This window comes from Vipera ursinii, assembly GCF_947247035.1.
Source record: "Vipera ursinii genome assembly, chromosome: 5".
NCBI classification, from domain to species: domain Eukaryota; kingdom Metazoa; phylum Chordata; class Lepidosauria; order Squamata; family Viperidae; genus Vipera; species Vipera ursinii.
The window spans coordinates 94,900,857-94,912,219 of NC_139518.1; the positions used below are offsets into that span (position 1 = coordinate 94,900,857).

General features: G+C 43.1%; 1 long non-coding RNA gene across 1 annotated transcript; it reads left to right on the top strand.

Annotated features, from left to right (window-relative positions):
* The first annotated feature begins 3,286 nt into the window (after window positions 1-3,286).
* LOC310640930 lies at window positions 3,287-11,027 on the top strand. The gene is made up of 3 exons (XR_014492622.1): window positions 3,287-3,724; window positions 9,393-9,455; window positions 10,863-11,027. It is a non-coding gene; the product is annotated as an uncharacterized lncRNA (long non-coding RNA).
* The last annotated feature ends 336 nt before the right edge of the window (window positions 11,028-11,363 follow it).

Here is an 11,363-nt window from a genome sequence, read left to right on the forward strand (position 1 = left end):
GCGTCTAGTCATGCCGGCCACATGACCACGGAGACGTCCTCGGACAAGCGCTGGCTCTTCGGCTTTGAAACGGAGATGAGCACCGGCCCCTAGAGTTGGAAACGACTAGCACGCATGTGCGGGGGAACCTTTACCTTTACCTTAACCATCAGATATTCTGCTGAACTGAATCCAAAGCAAGCTCTGTTGCTTATTGAGTTTAAATCTTTATAACCCTTCTATCTTCTAAACCAGAGGTGTCTTTAAGACCTGTGGACCTCAACTCCTAGAATATCCCAGCCAGCCTTGCCAGCAATTTACCCATGGTGTGCCCCATTTCTGAACAAAACCCACACTCATTTATCCCAGCTGCAGCCTTTCCAGCCCCACCGTCCGTTTCTTAACTTTCCTAAAAATCTGGGCCAGGCTTTGTTCTGTTTTTGTAACCACAGGCTAAACATTGGCCCCATTTATTGTCAGGGTCACTTCCAAAAAAAAAACCAGGCTAGCCAACATCCTGCCTCGTTTCCAACGCTCTGAGGCTTTGCTGCTTTGAAATTCAGCAATAGGAACGCCATGTGACGGCTCTAAATCCTTCTTGGCTGTCACTGACCTACAGCCTTCCTTCTCTGAAAGATGCAAATGTTCCATCAATACGCCCCATTGCTGAAGCCTGACAGCCATAGCAATAGCGCTTAGATTTATATACCGCTTGATGCTGCTCTACTGCCCTCTCCAAGTTGTCTACAGAGTCAGCCTATGGCCCCCAACAATCTGGGTCCTCGTTTTACCGACCTCGGAAGGATAGAAGGCTGAGTCAACCTTGAGCTGGTCAGGATCGAACTCCAGGCTCTGAGCAGAGTCAGTCTGTGATACTGCATTCTAACTACTGCGCCACCATGGAAGGAAGGAAGGAAGGAAGGAAGGAAGGAAGGAAGGAAGGAAGGAAGGAAGGAAGGAAGGAAGGAAGGAAGGAGGGAGGGAGGGAAGGAAGGAAGGAAGGAAGGAAGGAAGGAAGAGAGGGAGGGAGGGAGGGAGGGAGGGAGGGAGGGAGGGAGGGAGGGAGGGAGAAGCAATAGCACTTTGACTTATATACCACTTCATGGTGTTCTACAGCCCGCTCTAAGTGGCTTAAGGAGTCAGCCTCTTGCCCCCAACAATCTGGGTCCTCGTTTTACTGACCTCGGAAGGATAGAAGGCTGAGTCAACCTTGAGCTGGTCAGGATCGAACTCCAGGCTCTGAGCAGAGTCAGTCTGCGATACTGCATTCTAACTACTGCGCCACCATGGAAGGAAGGAAGGAAGGAAGGGAGGGAGGGAGGGAGGGAGGGAGGGAGGAAGGGAGGGAGGAAGGGAGGGAGGAAGGGAGGGAGGGAGAAGCAATAGCACTTTGACTTATATACCACTTCATGGTGTTCTACAGCCCGCTCTAGGTGGCTTAAGGAGTCAGCCTCTTGCCCCCAACAAACTGGGTCCTCATTTTACTGACCTCAGAAGGATGGAAAGCTGCGTCCACCTTGAACCAGTCAAGATCAAACTCCTGTCAGTGGACAGAATCAGCCTTTAATACTGCATACTAACCACGGCACCAATACAGCTCACACACCCACTCCCTGCTCTATTTCTTCATTTTTGTTTTGAAATGCACGTTGAGAGATGCTGACTGCAGACCGGACCGCTTTTGTCAAGTAGGAAGACAGGCAGCACAGTAATTTGAGAGCTCCTTGGTGCTCTCTGAGCATGGTTGTTTTCTTGCAGATGTTTCATTACCCAAACAAGGTAACATCGTCAGCGCAAGTCCTAGTTTGGGTAATGAAACATCTGCAAGAAAACAACCAAGCTCAGAGAGCACCAAGGACTCTTCATTTCAAGCCTGAGTTACAAATAGTCTCCTTTACTGCTGCATGGTTATTTAAAGTTTCAGATGACGGAAGCAGCAGGATCCAAGCTGCCAATTTCATGACATCAGCCCCGTAAACAAGAGGTAAGATAGCAATTTGCAGAGGGGAAAGCGGTTTTATATATATATGTGCATGCTAGTCGTTTCCGACTCTAGGACCCGGTGCTCATCTCCGTTTCAAAGCCAAAGCTTGTCCGAGGACGTCTCCGTGGTCATGTGGCCGGCATGACTAGACGCCAAAGGCGCACGGAACGCTGTTACCTTCCCACCGCAGTGGTCCCTATTTTTCTACTTGCATTTTGACGTGCTTTCGAACTGCTAGGTTGGCAGAAGCTGGGACGAGTAACAGGCGCTCAACTCCGTTACGCAGCACTCGGGATTCGACCTGCCAAACTGCCATTTGATACACACACACAGAGAGCGCCTTTGCACGCTGTGAACAAAAACACTGTTTTTTTGTGAAAGAGAGGCATATTTTGCAACAAAGTGAAAACTGGAGGAAACCATCCCAAACCTTCTAGCAATCTTATCTTCTCATTGATGGTTCTCCTACCTGCTCACCTTTCAGAGATGTGGACTTCAAACACCACAATTCTCAGCAATGGCTGTGCCGGTTATGGAATTTGGGGAGCTGGTTCGCACCATTTGCCCAAATTGGGAATGGTTTTGTTTTGTTTTTTTATTTTATTTTATTGCAATCGGTTTGTGTTTTCAATCAAAGCTTCTCACGCAACGTTGGACCCATCAGGCAACGATCCCATCAAGAAGACCCAGAAACAACCCCATTGAAGCCATTCCCAGGTTACCGCCTCATACTTAAAACCCAGAAATAATATCTAAATTATAGACTTCTCTGAACAAGATCCTTCCTTCTTTTATTTGCTCCCTCCTTCCAACCTTTGCATCTTCTCGTCAACAATGTCAGAAGGCATACGAAGGACAGAGTCTGCAAGGAAAGACTAACTTGGTTTCCACATCTGCAGTAGCAAAACTGGTGATTCTAGGATCATATGTGAGACTTGCCAAAAAGAACATTGGTAACCAATTGGTAACCAATCCATAAGGTTCCCTAGGACGTGAGGTTTTAAGCTGTGTAATTCACCACCTACCAGATTCAAAGTTGCCCTTTCAGATTTTTGTCAAAGGTTTGATCTGTGGTCCTTCCACTTTCCTCCCGCTTCCAGATCGTTCCCACCCACCGGCTAGCGTTTCATGGAATCACAAGACTGCAAATTTGATTTGGAGTTGAATCTTTGCCCGGCTGAGCAGATCCCAGTTCCTGGCAGCTGTGAGTCTCTCTCCTAATCCCATACGTTCCCTCCATTGCATTGTGTTTTTTTTTCCCCAATTATTTTTATTGTAGCCGTAGAGTCCCCAAGTCATAAACTTCCCAACGGAAATGTTTTTTCAAGAGCCAGGAAATTCGTCTACCTGGCCAACGCTCCAGATAAGAACCATTTTCCTTTGGCAGCTGTGGAAAACAACATTTGATCTCTCCCTTCTCTCTCTTTTGTGCTTTTAAGCCTAACCACACCCTCTTCCTCCAGAAGGGAAGAACACTGTAATTTCAAACATCCCTGCTTTGCTTTTGAAGCTGGAAACTAGTTACCAAACAGGGTTTGGCGAGACCTTCTCTGCGTGCCCTCGAGGGGGGGGAGTTCTCTGTTATATAAACCCCCAACGGATTTGAAAGCTGAGAGCAACAGGACTGGCTGGGCTCCGTTTGGGAACTGAGAATCTACTTCTGAGCAGACAGTAAGACATCACCCAACCGGCAGAAAAAGATGTTTAAATTCAATCCTTTAGACGACACATGCAAGATAGGCAGCGCTGCACAGGATGCAGGTAAATACCCTAATGGTTTTCCTCTTCTCGTTTTGGAATCTTTTCAATGCCCTGGGCTCATCTCTAGCCTTTCTGGATGGAGAAAACCATCCCTAACCTCAACATGGTGTTGGTGTCCACATCTAGCTGGCTTTGGCTGAGCTGAAGAATGGTTTCAACAGGATGGGAGGCCCCCAAAGAGTTGAGAGTTGCAGGCCAGATTGGGAAAGTGACCAAAAAAAAAAAAACAACCTCCCAGAAGAAGATAGCGGCCAACCTCGTGTAGCACGGCCAAGAAAAATCAATGTGTCAAGTTAGTAGGACTTGAGGTCAAGGAAGACTATCTGTTTTTTTGTTTGTTTTGGGGTTTGTTTGTTTTTTGGCCAGTGTCTGTCCCTAAGTTGGAGTGTGCAAGTTGGTGTTATGGGAGAGAGAAAAATGTTTATTTCCAGGTTGCAAAAAATAGGTTGGCTTGGAGAAAGGGATGAGTAGGGGAACACTTGCTCACCCCACGCCAAAAGTCCCTGATATGTCCAATCAAAGGAATGTGCAATAGAGCTGGGAAACTTTTCCTTGTCTGCATCTCTGGAGAGAGTCAGATAATGCCAGATAATGTGAAATGCTTGCCGGACAGTTTAATTTAATTTAATTTAATTTAATTTAATTTAATTTAATTTAATTTAATTTAAATAGGTAGCTTATATTTTTTCCCTGCTGATTTTTCCATACAGCTGGATTCAAAACATGGAGCCTTCCTCTCTCTCTCTCTCTCTCGTCTTCCTTCCTTCCTTCCTTCCTTCCTTCCTTCCTTCCTTCTTTCCTTCCTTCCTTCCTTCTTTCCTTCCTTCCTTCCTTCCTTCCTTTCTTCCTTCTTTCCTTCCTTCCTTCCTTCCTTCCTTCCTTCCTTCCTTCTTTCCTTCCTTCCTTCCTTCCTTCCTTCCTTCCTTCCTTCCTTCCTTCCTTCCTTCCTTCTTTCCTTCCTTCCTTCCTCTGTCCTTGGGATCTTTTGTTCTTCACCATGATGCCCTAAGTTTATTCCTCCTTCTGGCGTCTCGAGATGGAGAGAGTGAAAAGGAGTAGAAAAAAAAAATACGGGCTTGGCAGGGAATCATATATTTTTTTTATTGAAAAGTTTTACAGTACATTTTTAAAAAGAAAAACTCACTCCCTCCCCCTCCCCTCCTCCTTACCCTCCCCTTACCCCCCCCCCCCACTTCCCAAAGCTGAATACAGGGTATAAAGTTTACAAACTTAAGCTAAAATATGCTAATGAGCTAAAATAAAACATTAAATTCTATCGCACTTTAACCCCCCCTTAAACATAACTATATTACTAACAAACAACAAATAACTAATAATATACATCATATAAAACCAATACTTATTCAAATGCTAAATGAAACTTTTTAGTCCCATATTTATTCTGAATGTATTCGATCCATCTTCTCCATTCCACGATATCTCTCTGTTGCGATTGTCGCAGAGAATCGTTTTATAGGCCTGGCCTTTTATATGAAAATTTAGAGGGGAGGGGGAGTTTAAAAACTCTACGAGTTTAAAAACTCGTATGCCTACCGAGGGTGCCCTGTTGATTTCATAAGTAAAACTCAGAGCAGAAACATACGGATTGAACAGAAAGCGGAGATGCGTTTGGACAAATAATTTCTTGTTGTTTAGAAATAAACTGAGAATATTCAGGTTTTCATCTTCCTTCTCCCAGAACTGTGTCACCCTCAGGCACCATATTGCCTTTGACTAACGTTTTTTTTTAAAAAAAGGTGCGGTTCAGAAAGTTGAAAGACACACACTCACATATGACATTCTGTAGCTTTCCACTCAAGCCCTGTCAAGTCACAAGATGTTATTTTAAACTTTCCCAAAGAGTAATAATTATATACATTTACCGGCCGACCAGAAATCAAGGTGACTTGCAGAATTCCCAAAGCGGCAAATTTTACAGCTGAGAGACAAAAATCAGAAAGAATTAAGTAGCACCTTTTAAAACTAATAAATCTTACTACAGTATAAGGCATAAGCTTAAAAGGTGGTCTCGGATTCCTTGGTTGTTGTTTTTTTTTACTTTCACTGAATAATGCAACTTTCCCAGAGTTCAGCTAAGACTGAAGACAGGATCAGCCCTCATAAACATAGATTTTGGCGCTAGGAGTCCACCGTTTCTTAAAACCCAGCTTTCTGATAGGTTTTTATTATTATTATTTTTCTTCTGCTTCAGAGTTCATTCTGAGTCTGTAGCTTCTGTTCACCTAACCCCCCCCCCTTTTTTGGGGGGAGAGTTTCTGCCAAGCTATGCGGTGTGTGGGGGAAATCTGTGATTTCTCAGTTTGCTATATCTAGTTTCCTGATCCATTTTTTTTTTAAATTAATGACATTTTTATGCCAGAAGAGCCGTGGTGGGGCGGTGGTTAGGATACTGCAGGCTAACTCAATTCTCGCTTCAGCAGTTTGATTCTGACTGGCTCAAGGTTGACCATCCTTCTGAGGTGGGTAAAATGAGGACCCAAATTGTTGGGTGACTCTGTAAAAAGGGCTGTGGTATTGTCAGGACCCACCTCAATCCACATCTTAGGAAATAAGAACTCTTGGATGCAAGTTTAGTCCAAAAGGAAAATGTTTACTAGGATGGAATCGATTGTGGCAATACAAGACGGAATCTAACAAAGTTACATTTCAATCCTATATAAAGCATTCCCATTTCAGCCCCTCCCCTCATCCATTTGGTCAGGCTCTCATCAGTTGGGAAAGGGAACTCTCTTTGGTTTTATGGTTATTGCTTTCCTTTTCAGTTGTAAATGAAGATGCAATCCAGACCTGTCTGTCCCCCTCCCTCCCCCAGTTAAAACATTCCCTGTTGTTTGAAAATCACTTTAAGTAACCATCCTCTCCCCCCCCCCTTGGAGAGATGGCAGAATCCCCAGAATAAGCACATTGTTCTACCTATACAATTATGAAATGTGATATAAATGGATTCTGACAGGTATGTAAGTCTATTGCTTGTGCTACCCAGTTCATGCGACTCCATGCAAAACATCAAAAGACATAAAAGTCATAAAAACACAACCACACAAGCATAGAAAGAGAAGAAATGACCAAACAGGCATTGAACTATCACCACCATCTAGCTGTTCCCTTTTCACCATCTCTTCCAAAGGACCAGGAAAAAAGATTGTTGGGCTTCACATCTTTCTAGAACACCATATTTTGACAAAGGAGACAAATAGACACAACAGCAGCTTCTAAGGAGAAGACTGGAACAGCAAGAACTCCATACATCTCCATTGACATAACCAAGTGGTTTCTCCCTTATTTTGAAGTTCCAAAAATCAGAATTAATTTTGTTACTCAGACAAGGGTGATTGATGAAGGATGGAGAAAAGCAGTCTTGAACAACCAAATAGTTTTGGTTTGGTAGGCAGTGAGAAACACAATGGAATATTTGTAGCTCGGGGTTGAACTGAGGGGTCTTTGGTGCTCTCTGAAACTCATCAGTTCAAACTGCACATGATGCATGCTCCACTGTGAAGCATGGCCCAACTATAGGCTTGGTGGAGCAGTGGGCGAATGCCTCCTTAAGTAACACCAGCTGCCTGCAATTAGTGCAGGTTCGAGTCCCACCAGGCTCAAGGTTGACTCAGCCTTCCATCCTTCCCAGGTAGGTAAAATGAGGACCCAGATGGTTGGGGGCAATAAGCTGACTTTGAAATAATGACGCTTGGGGGGGGGCAAAAGCCCTAATAAGCAGGCATATACATAGAATGAAGGCTATCGCTAAGCACTTTGATTTGTGCTTTCGATTGTAAGCCGCCCTGAGTCTTCGGAGAAGGGCGGGATATAAATGGGATTAAAATAAAATAAATAAAAATAAATATAATATGGTACTCTTAAACTGTTAAACTCAGAGATCCTTTGCAATGCACTCTCTTGCTACAATCAGTATTCAGCACACCATCACTTGTCCTTTCCAACGAAGAGAGCTGAGCACCGACAGCTACTTGAGTTGATCCCCAAATGACCCTGGAGGAAGCCTAAGTGGGCCACCAAAGGGCCCTAGAGGTTGAACCCAAATACCCTTGGAAGCTGGTGTTCAGACCAGGATTGCCGCAGAAGCCTGATGTCTATGGAGATTCTCAGTCATCCAGGTCACGGTTTGTCCCAAAGGTGCTTTTTTCACGAGGCAACTGAACTTCCTTGTTTTTTTTTCTGAAGAGGTTTTGTTTCTCATCCAAGAAGCTTCTTCAGCTCTGACTGGCACCATGCTCCACCACCCAGTCACAGCTGGAGAAGCTTCTTGGATGAGAAACAAGCCTCTAGAGATCATTTCCAGTCAATTCAGGCTCATCGAGGTATCCTGGTTTGAATAGTAGCTTCCAAGGATTTTTTTTTTGGAATCCAACTTTTTGGCTATTTTTTTGACCACCTCAATCCTCTAGAGGTCATTTCAGGTCAACTCAAGCTTCTGGAGCTTTTTTCACGAGGCAAGTGGACTTTCTTGTTTTTCTTGAAGACATTTCGCTTCTCATCCAAGAAGCTTCTTCAGCTCTGACTGGCGCCATGCTCCACCACCCAGTCACAGCTGGAGAAGCTTCTTGGATGAGAAGCGAAATGTCTTCAAGAAAAACAAGAAAGTCCACTTGCCTCGTGAAAAAAGCTCCAGAAGCTTGAGTTGACCTGAAATGACCTCTAGAGGATTGAGGTGGTCAAAAAAATAGCCAAAAAGTTGGATTCCAAAAAAAAAAATCCTTGGAAGCTACTATTCAAACCAGGATACCTCGATGAGCCTGAATTGACTGGAAATGATCTCTAGAGGCTTGGGGTGAGCCCTTAATAAACCCTGATGGATTATTTTGACCTCCAGAGAGATAGGATGCATAGATAGATAGATAGATGATAGATAGATAGATAGATAGATAGATAGATAGATAGATAGATAGATAATTAGATAGAGAGAGAGACAGATTCGTAGGATGGATGGATGGATGGATGGATGGATGGATGGATAGGTGAGAGAGAGAGAGAGAGAGAGAGAGAGAGAGAGAGAGAGAGAGAGAGAGAGAGAGAGATAGGTAGGATGGATGGATGGATGGATGGATGGATGGATAGGTGATAGATAGATAGATAGAGAGATAGATAGATAGATAGAGAGATAGAGAGATAGATAGAGAGATAGATAGAGAGATAGGTAGGATGGATGGATGGATGGATGGATGGATGGATGGATGGATAGATGATAGATAGATAGATAGATAGATAGATAGATAGATAGATAGATAGATAGATAGATAGATAGATAGATAGACATTTATTGTCATTTTTACTGTGGGCACAATGGCACACTTTAAAAATGAAATTTAGTTGTTTCCTCTCAAAGTGTACACATACATAACACATTTAAACATACTATATACAACGTATGCATAGACCTATACCCTTTCATGTAAGTAACGTATTAATCACTGTCCATCTTGAATACATAACGGAAGGAGCCAAATAATTTATTCCTATTACTAAGAGTTTTTTTTAAAAAATGCTAAATAGGCCTTTCTAGATAGAGTTGTTCTTCCTATACAGGTCAGTTTGACTATTGTTATTTTAAAATGTAATTTTTAATTGTTTTAGGCAACTGGTGTATGATTGCCGTGATAATAATTTGTGCTATTGTTTACGACTGCAGTTAATTCAGCAGGACAGGCTGTGCAGCATGCTGTGGATCAGGCGACAGAAACTGGCCAGAAAGGTATGGAAGATAGTTTTTATTAACTTAAGAGCAGCACCTTCACTCTTGTAATAAAAGAAAATGGTGCATTCCCTCCCCTCACCCCCAATTTGGAGCAGTTTGCCTTCTCAACAGACTTCTAGCTAGAGAAGTCAGCTTTGATCTTGCTTTAAGAAACTTGTCTTCAGTTAGCCTACTACACCAAAGAACAGAAAACTCCTCAAGAAATTCCGTCCTTGAAGTCCAGAGTCGATGATTTCAAAAAAAAAAAAATCAAATGCACTTTCTTATGCAGATTTTTATACTATGCTCCCATCAGTTGATCTTGGTTGATCTCAAAAAGCTAAGCAGATTCAGGTTTGGTTAAGAGAAATAGAAAATCAGGTCTGCATCGGTGCGACTTAGTTATAATGACAGGGTCACCAGGAGCGATCTTGATTAATGGTGATCTTCCATTTTTATTTCTCTTGGGGGTAGGCGGGAAGGAGCCTCAGGTTTGTAAATTATCCTAGAAACCATCAGCACTCAGAGGCAATGGAAGATTACTTGAGGAGAAAGTAGAATTCAAGGTTGAAATAACTTGAGAAATCATAGATAATAAAATTAAGCGATGATAGGTGTCATAGGAAAGGGACGCGGTGGCTCAGTGGGTTAGGACTCTGAGCTTATTGATCAGAAGTTCGGCAGTTTGGCAGTTCGAATCCCGAGTGCCGTGTAACAGAGTGAGCGCCTGTTACTCGTCCCAGCTTCTGCCCACCTAGCAGTTCGAAAGCACGTAAAAATGCAAGTAGAAAAATAGGGACCACTCCGGTGGGAAGGTAACAGCGTTCCGTGCACCTTTGTCGTCTAGTCATGCCGGCCACATGACCATGGAGACGTCCTCGGACAAGCGCTGGCTCTTCGGCTTTGAAACGGAGATGAGCACCGGCCCCTAGAGTCGGAAACGACTAGCACGCATGTGCGGGGGAACCTTTACCTTTACCTTAGGTGTCATATATTTTCAAAAGGTAGAAAAATTGAACAATGGACAAATTGGTTTGGTCTGCTCAACGTTTTAATTATTTAGGACTTTTTTAAAACTCATTTTGAACAGATCAGAGTTATACTGGTGAAATGCCAAATTCTGTCGTGTGGGAGTTTTCTGCTAAGAAATGGGATGGTATCTCTTGATAAGTATCATGATTTGTTAACTGAATTGGGATCACATTTGAAGCTTAAGAATTATCAGAAGCGGCTAAGATTACATTGTTTGGGCTCAGATTATAATATGAAGGAAAAGGCTCTGGGCATCTACACGCCGAAGAGACTTCAGATAATTTTTGACAGACTTCAAGAAATTTCAATTTTGCTGTATTCCCAGGGAGGCAAATTTGCACACTAGAGACCTAAAGTTAGTTAACCATCTTGCAATTTCTTTCTTTTTTTAAGTTATTGATGACACCTGCAAAACAGCACAAGACACTGGCGAAAAAGCAGTGCAAAATGTAACCGGTCAGATAACAGCCTGGAGTAAAAGCTTCGGCGAGAGCGGAGGAAAGAAAAACGAAGAAACGAAGAACGTTTCATCCTAAATGGGCTGGCCTTCCTTTTGGTTTGCCCAGGAGATTTGAAATGATACAACCATCTTTTAATGCATTGGAAATTTATCTTTCCACGACTACCCTATTAGATATACTTTACACCTTCATTGAAGGCTAAATTATGTATTGCATAAATTTTGTTGCAGTATCATACATTAAATAATTTCAAAGTGAATGGTGACGGTGTTTTTCTGATGATTGTTTTCTGTGATTATTTAGAATAGAATAGAATAGAATAGAATGTAAGGGACGCAGTGGCTCAGTGGGTTAGGACGCTGAGTTTGTCGATCAGAAGGTCGGCAGTTTGGCGGGTCGAATCCCGAGTGCCGCATAACAGAGTGAGCGCCTG